The following is an 11,683-nucleotide window of genomic DNA, read 5'->3' on the forward strand; positions in this document are numbered from 1 at the left end:
TTATCCAAAGCACATTCTCTGACCACAATGGAATACAATTAGAAGTCAATAACCATCAGAGACTCAAAAATTCACAAATACTTGGAGGTTAAACAACACACTCCTAAACAGTGCATTAAAGAAGAAATAAGAGAAATTGCTAAATGCATAGAAATGAATGAAAATGAGCACACAACATATCAAAACCCCTGGGATGCAGCGAAAGTGGTACTGAGGGGAAAATTTACAGCACTAAACACATACATCAAAAAGGAAGAAAGAGCTAAAATCAAACAACTAATGGAGCAACTGAAGAAGCTAGAAAATCAACAGCAAACCAATCCTAAACCAAGTAGAAGAAAAGAAAAAAACAAGGATTAAAGCAGAAATAAATGGCATAGAGAACAACAACAAAAAAAGAAATAGAATAAATTACACCAAAAGTTGGTTCTTTGAGAAGATCAACAAAATTGACAAGCCCCTAGCTAGACTGACAAAATCAAAAAGAGAGAAGACCCATATAAACAAAATAATGAATGAGAAAGGTGACATTACTTTGGATCCTGAAGAAATGAAAAAAAATTACAAGAGGATGCTATAAACAATGGTATGCCAACAAACTGGATAGTGTAGAGGAAATGGACAATTTCCAGGAAACATGTGAACAACCTAGACTGACCAGAGAAGAAATAGAAGACCTCAACCAACCAACCACAATCAAAAAGATCCAAACAGCCATCAAAAATCTTCCCACTGAGGCGCGAGCAGATGCGCGGCGGGAGCTGTTCCCCGACGGGCAGCCGGGCGGTCGCCACGTCTGGGCTGAGCGCGGCGACGCTGCTGCCCCGAAATCCTCCTGGATCTTGAGGCGTATGGAACCTCAAGGTCTTTGTGATAATGGAAACCAAAAAATTGATTGGTAAACTGCTTCAACCAGCAAGACCTATTCGTCATCTGACTTCTCCCCCTGGAGCAGTATTTCCTTTCAACTTTCAAAATGAATATCCATGCAACACTCAGTGCTTACAAAGTGGAGTTGGCAGATGTAAGACAAACGGAATGCAAGCCTTTCCTCAAGGTCTTAATGAACAACAACATCAGTCTCCAGTTAAAAAAGAAAGAATTAAACACAGAAGAGATTTCCTGTTGAAGCTCTCAAGTGTTTCCATCTGCAGAAAAAAAAACAGACTTTCTGCCTGATCATCCCATTGTACTTCAGAAACCAGAAAACAACCAAAGTTTTAAGTAGCATTCTAAGAACACATGAATTTGAAGATAATTATTTATTTTATATTTTGGACACCTACAAATGAAGTGAATCTTAGTAACAATAACTGCAATGAACTGTGACAATTGAATTTATTTTTCATTTTCATGGTTGGCTATTTGGTTTTTCCTAAAATGAGAAAGATATTTTAAACTATAAAGAATTTTCTAATCAGTTTCAGCTTTGCAGGCAGTTACCTGCATAAATTGGGAAGTGACACTAGAAAGTAAGAATTTGCTTAGTGAAGTGGGAAGACTGTGTATTTATAATTTGCATGCTACTTGCAATTTTTTTTTTTGTTTTTCATCACTTGTAATAATGGAGTGGAAATGCAAGCTGAAAAGATTCTCAAATATAAAGTATTTGCTATGAAAAAAAAAAATCTTCCCACAAATAAATGTCCAAACTTTCCAAAAAGAACTGACACCAATCTTACTTAAACTCTTTCAAAACACGGAAGAAAATGGAATACTAACACATTTTATGAAGCTGTATTAGTTAGGGTGCTCTAGGGAAACAGAATCAGTGAGAGATATCTATGAATATAAGATTTATAAAAGTGTCTCATACTACTGTGGGTATGTATGAGTTCAAATTCCATAGGGCAGGCAGCAAACTGGCAACTCCAATGAAGATGTTCAGTGAACTCCTCAGGAAATGAACTGGCAACTTTGACAAACTCCTCAGGGAATGCTTTGCTGTACAGCTGAAGAAGTGTCTTGCTTAAAAGTCTTCAACTGATTGATTGGATTAAATCCAGCCTATTACATTCTCTCATTGTGTAAGACACACCCTTCATTGAAGTCATCGGTCACAGCTGCAGCCAATTGACTGACGATTTAATAAACCAGCCTGTTGATTTATTAACGAGCCACAAACGTCCTTGCAGCAATGGTTAGGCCAGTGCTTGCTTGACCAGACACCTGGTCACCATCACCTGGCCAAGTTGACACATTTACCTAACCATCACAGTTCACCCCTTGTCAACTTGGCAGTTATATATATCACCTAAAACCATTCTTTATCTCTAAGTAGAAACAATAACAGACATTTCACCTAACAATATTCCACTGTGCAGCATACAATTAGAAATGCACTAAATCTCTCCAGAATAGGCTGTAAGTCCTTGGGTGACATTAATTCTAAAAATTGATTTCCTTTAGCTTAAATAATGGAATGATAAATATGAACAATACAGCTTATGCCATATCGTAAGGGGATAAGACAGAGAAGAAAGCAAAGATATTTGCTTTACAGACCAATACAAACATAATCATAACAAAACGAGGAGGAAATATTCGTGCCATCATAGTCCTCATTTCTGTAACTAGTCACATGGCCAAAGTTCATATTTATCACTACCTTCTTCCACTACCCATTCCATGTTCCCTTTACACTCAGCAAGCACTTCCACTGGCCATGGTTTTTTGCCTGGTGGGGTGACCCAAACCTTCATTCATGAAGTTTCTTGGCCATTGGTAGTCCTGCCTGGATTGGGTTGTTGCAGTTTTCCATTGACTTTAATCACAGGGCATGGTAGTACTAAGAGACATCCTAGGGTATCTCCTGTATTCCAGGAAAACTTTTCTTTACTTTCATTGTGTAGTTGCAGTGCTATTTCCCCTTGATAGTCAGGATCAATCAACCCAGCCAATACAGTAATCCCCTTAATTGCCTGTTGATTCAGAGGCATAAGAAGTCCAAAGTGGCCAGGTGGCAGTCTTAACTCCAAGTTCAATGGGATTATTGTTGTGTTTCCTGGTGGAAGCACTCCTCCTTTTGGAACAAAGACTTGTAGACCAGGAGAGCGTAAGCTTGCAGGGATGGGAAGCAAAAGTTTACCTAGCGGATCACTAGGAGTGATAGTGAGTGGTGCTGCTCCTATTTCCACCTCTTGATTCCTGGACCCATGAATCCTGGCTATGGGAGAAACAGTACCATAGAGTGGATGCTGATTCAGAGCATACACAGCCTCCTGGAGAACACTGCCCCAGCCCTGCAATGTATTACTTCCTATCTGGCACTGCAATTGAGTCTTCAACAGGCCATTCCACCATTCTATCAACCCAGCTGCCTCTGGATGATGGGGAACATGGTAAGACCACAGAACTCCATGAGCATGTGCTCATTCCCTCACTTCATTTGCTGCGAAGTGGGTTCCTTGGTCAGAAGCAATGCTGTGTGGAATACCGTGATGGTGGTTAAGGCATTCTGTAAGTCCATGGATGGTAGTTTTGGCAGAAGCATTACATGCAGGGAAGGCAAACCCATATCCAGAGTATGCGTCTATTCCAGTAAGAACAAATTGCTGCACCTTCCATGATGGAAGTGGTCCAATGTAATCAACCTACCACCAGGTAGCAGGCTGATCACCTTGGGGAATGGTGCCATATCAGGAACTGAGTTGGGTCTCTGCTGCTGGCAGATTGGACATTCAGCAGTGGCTGTGGCCAGGTCAGCCTTGGTGAGTGGAAGTCCACATTGCTGAGCCCATACATAACCACCATCCCTACCACCATGAGTACTTTCTTCATGAGCCCATTGGGTAATGACAGGAGTTGCTGGGGAAGAGGCTGATTGGTATCCACCAAATGGGTCATTTTATCCACTTGGTTATTAAAATCTTCTGCTGAAGTCACCCTCTGGTGAGCATTCACATGGGACACAAACATCTTCATGTTTTTTGCCCACACAGAAAGGCCTATCCACGTACCCCTTCCCCAGACTTCTTTGTCACCAATCTTCCAATCATGTTCCTTCCAAGTCCCTGACCATCCAGCCAAACCATTAGCAACAGCCCATGAATCAGTACACAAATGCAGCTCTGGCCAGTTCTCCTTCCAATCAAAGTGAACAACCAGGTGCACTGCTCGAAGTTCTGCCCACTGGGAGATTTCCCCTCACCACTGTCCTTCAGGGACATCCCAGAAAGGGGCTGCAGTGCTGCAGCTGTCCACTTTTGGGTGGTGCCTGCATATCATACAGAGCCATCTGCAAATCAGGCCTGAGTTTTCTCTTCCTCAGTCAACTGATTGTAAGGAACTCTCCAAGATACTATAGCTATGGACTGGGAAAGAGAAGGTAAGATGGAAGGAGTGGGGGCCATGGGTATTTGGGCCACTTCCTCATGTAACTTACTTGTGCCTTCAGGACCTGCTTGAGCTCTGTTTCCATTTTATGATGGAGTGCTGCTGTGCACGCCCAACTTTGTGGCTTGGCAGGTTGGACAACACCCAGCTCATGATAGACAACTCAGGTCTCATGGTAACTTGGTGGCCCATGGTCAAGCATTGTGTCCTTACTAATGCCCAGTAGCAGGCCAACAGCTGTTTCTCAAATGGAGAGTAGTTATCTGCAGAGGATGGTAAAACTTTACTCCAAAATCCTAAGGGCCTGCATTGTGATTCTCCTATAGGAGCCTGCCGAAGTCTCCAAACTGCTTCTCTATTGGTCACTGACACTTCTAGCACCATTGGGTCAGCTGGATCATATGGTCCAAGTGGCAGAGCAGCTTGCACAGCAGCCTGGACTTGTCACAGAGCCTCATCTTGTTCCAGTCCCCACTCAAAACTAGAAGCTTTTCTGGTCACTCAGTAAATGGGCCAGAGTAGCAAACCCAAATGAGGAATATATTGTCTCCAAAATCCAAAGAGACCAACTAAGTGCTGTGCCTCTTTTTTGTTTGTAGGAGGTTCCAGATGCAACAGCTTATCCTTCACCTTAGAAGGGATATTTCAACACACCACTGGACACCTAGAAATTTTACTGAGGTGGAAGGCCCCTCTAGTTTTATTGGATTTATCTCCCATCCTCTACCACACAAATACCTTACTAACAAATCTAGAGTAGTTGCTACTTGTTGCTCACTAGGTGCAATCAACATGATATCATCAATATAATGGACCAGTGTGATGTCTTGTGGGAGGGAGAAATGATCAAGATCCCTGTGAACAATATTATGACATAGGGCTGGAGAGTTGATATAACCCTGAGGTAGCACAGTGAATGTAAACTGCTGGCCTTGCCAGCTGAATGCACACTGTTTCTGGTGGTCCCTACTAACAGCAATTGAGAAAAAAGCATTTGCCAGACCAGTAGCTGCATACCAGGAACCAGGGAATGTGTTGATTTGCTCAAGCAATGATACCATATCTGGAAAAGTAACTGCAATTGGAGTCACCACCTGCTTAAGCTTATGATAATCCACTGTCATCCTCCAAGACCCATCTGTTTTCTGCACAAGCCAAATAGGAGAGTTGAATGGGCATGTGGTGGGAATCACCACCTCTGCATCCTTCAAGTCCTTAAGAGTTGCACTGATCTCTGCAATCCTTCCAGGAATCTGATATTGCTTCTGGTTTACTATTTTGCTAGGCAGGGGCAGTTCTAATGGCTTCCACTTGGCTTTCACTCCATGAGTCAGGGAACCAATGTGAGGATTCTGCCAGTTGCTGAGTATGTCTATTCCAGTTATGCATTCTGGAACTGGGAAAATAACCACAGAATGGCTGTGGGGACCCACTGGGCCCAATGTGAGATGGACCTGAGCTAAGACTCCATCGATCACCTGACCTCCATAAGCCCCAACTCTGACTGGTAGATCAGAGTGATGTTTTGGGTCTCCTGGAATTAGTCACTTCTGAACCTGTGTCTAATAATCCACAAAATATCTGATCATTACCTTTTCCCCAATGCACAGTTACCCTGGTAAAGGTGTGTCCTCTGTGTCCACTCTAACATTCCAATCTCCCTAAGCTACTGAACCCCCTCCTCTACATTATACCAGGGTAATTCTGGCATTTCAACCTACAGTAATGCCAGCCCCCTTTTGATCCATGTTTCAGCCATCGACCCAAACAAACTAACACCTTTTCTAACCCCTCAAGCTACAACATTGAATGCAGAATCTCTGCTTAGTGGACCCATATCAGTAAATTCAGCCTTATCCAACCTTATATTCCTTCCACCATTATCCCACACACTTAATATCCATTCCCACACATATTCCCCAGGTTTCTGTCTGTATAAGTTGGAGAATTCATACAGTTCTTTTGGAGTATAGCATACTTCCTCATGGGTCACATGTTGTACCTCACCCTTCAGGGCCTGTTGGGACTTTAGTAATAGGTATTGAAGCAAAGACTGGTGGTGGGGGTGGGTCATGAAAAGAATTAGAATTATCCCTCAAGCCATTTACCTCAGGACATTCTGTGGTATCGTCTCTTAAAACAGGATTCTGTTCATCTCTTAAAACAGGATTAATCTCTCCAGACAGAGGAGTGAAGGCTGCTTCCCCAGGGGAGGTGATTATAGGATTAGCAGGCACTGAAGGATTAATGTCTTTAGGTGGAGGTTGGATGGCAGGCTCCTTAGGGCAGACTGGAGGTTGGGGGGCTGTTTCCTAAGGACAGCCGTCTATAGATAAATCTAACAATGACTCAGCAGAATCCAGGTTTCCAATGTCCTCATCCCAAGTTTCAGGATCCCATTCTTTTCCAATCAATGCCTTTACTTTAACAGCAGATACCTTGAGGGGTTGAGATTTTAGTTTATGTTGTAAATCTGCTACTTGCACTATGAGAGTCTGCATGTGGTTTTCAGAAATATCAAGTCTGCAGCCACAGGAAATAAGATTTTCTTTCAGGACACACATAGGAACATTTACATCTGTCATACAGCACTTAAGTTTTAAATTTGAAGTCTTTAGCTCATTCCTTTCTCTTACAACTTTATCCAATGTATTGAAGAGAAACAAGCCAACATCATTAAATGTCTTAATTCTGCAAAACCCTGTGAAGGTGTCGAAAACACTGTCACCCAGAGCCTTGCTTCATACTAGAATATGATTAGGAGAATCAAACAGTGCTATTTTGCATATCTCCTTTGCCAACTTATGCCATGGATTGTCAGTACCCTCTTGATTATTGGAAATGGAGTCATTAGTGCCCTTGAATCTAACCAGAGTAGAAAACCAATTGTAAAAGCCCATTTTAAGACTCTGTTTCTCAAGAACCACTCCTGCCATAGGGCAGGCAGCAAACCAGCAACTCCAATGAAGATGTTCGAAGAACTCCTCAGGAAACAAACCAGCAACTTCAAAGAACTCCTCAGGAAATGAACTGGCAACTTTGGTGAACATGTTCGACGAACTCCTCAGGAAACAAAATGGCAACTTTGATGAACCAATCAGGAAACGCTTAACTGGGCAGCCAATGAAGAAGTGAAGGTCTTCTATCTGTCTTGCTTAAAAGTCTTCAAGTGATTGATTGGATTAGATCCAGCCAACTGCATTCTCTCATCATGGAAGACATGCCCTTCATTGAAATCTTTGGTCACAGCTGCAACCAATTGAGTGATGATTTAATAAACCAGCCTGATGGTTTATTAACCAGCCACAAACATCCTCGCAGCAATGGTTAGGCCAGTGCTTGCTTGACCAGACAGCTGGGTACCATCACTTGGCCAAGTTGAGACATGAACCTAACCACCACAGAAGCTAACATCAATCTAATACCAAAACCAGGCAAAGATGCTACAAAAAAGGAAAACTACACGCCAATCTCCCTAATGAATATAGATGCAAAAATTCTCAACAAAATACTTGCAAACTTAATCCAAAGATACATTAAAAAATCATACACCATGACCAAGTACGGTTTATTCCAAGCATGGAAGGATGGTTCAACATAAGAAAATCAATCAATGTATTACAACATATTAACAAATCTAAAGGGAAAAATCAAATGATCATCTCAATAGATGCTGAAAAAGCATTTGACAAAATCCAACATACCTTTTTGATAAAAACACTTCAAAAGGTAGGAATTGAAGGAAACTTCCTCGATATGATAAAGAGCATATATGAAAAACCCACAGCCAGCATAGTACTCAATGGTGAGAGACTGAAAGCCTTCCCTCTAAGATCAGGAACAAAACAAGGATGACCACTGTCACTACTCATTCAACATTCTGCTAAAAGTGCTAGCCAGGGCAATCCAGCAAGACAAAGAAATAAAAGGCATCCAAATTGGAAAAAAAGAAGTAAAACTGTCATTATTTGCACATGATATGATCTTATATCTGGAAAACCCTGAGAAATCAATGATACAGCTGCTAGAGCTAATAAACAAATTTAGCAAAATAGCAGGATACAAGATTAATGCACATAAGTCAGTAATGTTTATATATGCTAGAATGAACAAAGTGAAGAGACACTCAAGAAAAAGATACCATTTTCAATAGCAACTAAAAAATCAAGTACCTAGGAATAAACTTAACCAAAGATGTAAAAGACCTATACAAAGAAAACTACTAACTCTACTAGAAGAAATAGACAGGGACCTTAAAAGATTGAAAAATATTCCATGTTCATGGATAGGAAGGCCAAATGTCATTAAGATGTCAGTTCTACCCAAACTCATCTACAGATTCAATGCAATCCCAATCAAAATTCTGACAACCTACTTTGCAGATTTGGAAGAGCTAGTTATCAAATTTATTTGGAAAGGGAAGATGCCTCAAATTGCTAAAAACACTCTAAAAAAGAAAAACAAACTGGGAGAACTTACACTCCTTGACTTGGAGGCTTATTATAAAGCCACAGTAGTGAAAACAGCATGGTACTGGCACAAAGATGGACATACTGATCAATGGAATTGAATTGAGAATTCAGAGATAGACCCCCAGATCCACAGTCGACTGATCTTTGATAAGACCCCCAAAGCCACTGAACTGGGACATAAAAGAGTGTTCAACAAATGGGGCTGGGAGAGTTGGATATCCATATCCAAAAGAATGAAAAAGGACCCCTACCTCACATCCTACACAAAAATTAACTCAAAGTGGATCAAAGACCTCAGTATAAAAACAGTACCATAAAACTCCTAGAAGATTTTGTAAGGAAACATCTTCAAGACCTTATATTAGTCAGTCACTTCCTAGACCTTACACCCAAAGCACAAGCAACAAAAGGAAAAATAGATAAATGGGAGTTCCTCAAGCTTAGAAGTTTCTGTACCTCAAAGGAATTTGTCATAAAGATGAAGAGATAGCTAACTCAATGGGAAAACATTTTTGGAAACCATGTGTCTGATAAAAGACTGATATCTTTCATATATAAAGAAATCCTATAACTCAATGACAATAGCACAGACAGCCCAATTATAAAATGGGCAAAAGATATGAAAAGACACTTCTCTGAAGGGGAAATACAAATGGACAAGAAGCACATGAAAAAATGCTCAGATTCACTAGCTATTAGAGAGATGCAAATTAAGACCACAACAAGATACCATCTCCCACCAATTATAATAGCTGCCATTAAACAAATAGGAAACTACAAATGCTGGAGAGGATGTATAGAAATTGGAACTTTTATTCATTGTTGGTGGGACTGTATAATGGTTCAGCCACTCTGGAAGTCAGTCTGGCAGTTCCTTAGAAAACTAGATAAAGAGTTACCGTTCAATCCAGCGGTTGCACTTCTCGGTATATACCCAGAAGATCGGAAAGCAGTGACACGAACAGGTATCTGCACACCAATGTTCATAGCAGCATTATTCACAATTGCCAAGAGATGGAAACAACCCAAATGTCTTTCAACAGATGAGTGGGTAAATAAAATGTGGTATATACACACGATGGAATACTATGCAGCAGTAACAAGGAACGATGGCATGAAACATGACAACATGGATAAACCTTGAAGACATAATGCTGAGCGAAATAAGCCAGGCACAAACAGAGAAATATTATATGCTGCCACAAATGTGAACATTGACAAATGTAAAATAAATGGTTTATAATGTAGAATGTAGGGGAACTAGCGATGGAGAGCAACTAATGAAGGGGAAACGATAGCCCAATAAGAACAGATAAGCTATCATGGGTAAATTTAACATTCTGGGAATGCCCAGGAAAGACTATGGGTTGCTAATTTCTGATGGGTATGGTAGGAACAAGTTTACAGAAATGTTGCTATTTTAGGTCATTTTCTTGAGGTAGAGTGGGAACATGTTGGAAATAAAGTAGTTATTTTATGTTAGTTGTCTTTTTCTTACTCCCTTGTTATGGTTTGTTTGAAATGTTTTTTATTGCATGTTTTAAAAAAAAAATTATGCAATTAATAGTTAATTTTAAAAAAAAAGAGTTAATGTAAAAAAAAATGAAAAAAAATATGCAGAGCCCACCTGAGGAGCTGGTGGAGAATGCAGGGGTGTTGGGCTTCCCCACCTCAATGGTTGTTGATGTGCTCACAGACACAGGGGACTGGTGGTTTGATGGGCTGAGTCCTTGGGAAGACCGTTGCTGTAAAGGAGAGGATAGGCCTGCCTATAATTTTGCCTATGAGTCTCCACCTGAATGCCTCTTTGTTGCTCAGATGTGGCCCTCTCTCTCTAGCTAAGCCAACTTGGCAGGTGAAATCACTGCCCTCCCCGCTATGTGGGATTTGAAACCCAGGGGAGTAAATCTCTATGGAAACTTGATAAATGACTCCCTGGGAGGAATCTAGACCCAGCATCATAGGATGGAGAACATCTTCTTGATCAAAAGGGGGATGTGAAAGGAAATGAAATAAGCTTCAGTGGCAGAGAGATTCCAAAAGGACCCAAGAAGTCACTCTGGTGGGCACCCTCGTGCACAATATAAACAACCGTTTTTAGGTTCTAATGAATTAGAACAGCTAGGAGTACATACCTGAAACTATCAAAACTACAACCCAGAATGCTTGAATCTTGAAGATGATTGTATAAAAATGTAGCTTAAGAGGGGAGACAATGTGATTGGGAAAGCCATATGTACCACACTCCCCTTTGTCCAGTGTATGGATGGATGAGTAGAAAAATGGGGGCAAAAAAAAAAAAAAAAAAGGCACCCAGTGGTCTTTTTTACTTTAATTGTTCTTTATCACTTTAATTTTTTTTCTTATTATTTTTGTGTGTGTGGTAATGAAAATATTCAAAAATTAATTTTGGTGATGAAGGCACAACTATATAATGGTACGGTGAACAATTGAACATACACTTTGTAGGACTGCATAGTATGTGAATATATCTCAATAAAATTGAATTTAAAAAAAAAAGACCTATACAAAGAAAACTACAAGAAATGGCTAAAAGAAAGCTAATGGGACCTTAAAAATTGGAAGAACGTACCATGTTCTTGGATTGGAAGGCTAAATACAATTAAGATGTCAATTCTACCTAACCTGATTTATAGATTCAATGCAAGACCAATTAAATCACAACAACTTACTTTGCAGAAATAGAAAAACCAATTACCAAATTTATTTGGAAGGGCAAGGTGCCCCAAATAGCCAAAAATATTTTAAGAAAGAGGAACAAAGTGGGAGGTCTCACACTACCTGGCTTTGAAGCCTATTACAAAGCTACAATGCTCAAAAGAGCATGGTACTGGCATAAGGATAGATATACCAAC

At 40.5% G+C, this 11,683-nt stretch overlaps 1 pseudogene; it reads left to right on the top strand.

The window, feature by feature from the left end:
• Positions 1 to 851: 851 nt before the first annotated feature.
• On the top strand, positions 852 to 1,340 carry LOC119535133 (annotated as a pseudogene).
• Positions 1,341 to 11,683: the final 10,343 nt, after the last annotated feature.

The sequence above is a fragment of the Choloepus didactylus genome, chromosome 5 (assembly GCF_015220235.1).
Source record: "Choloepus didactylus isolate mChoDid1 chromosome 5, mChoDid1.pri, whole genome shotgun sequence".
NCBI classification, from domain to species: Eukaryota; Metazoa; Chordata; class Mammalia; order Pilosa; family Megalonychidae; genus Choloepus; species Choloepus didactylus.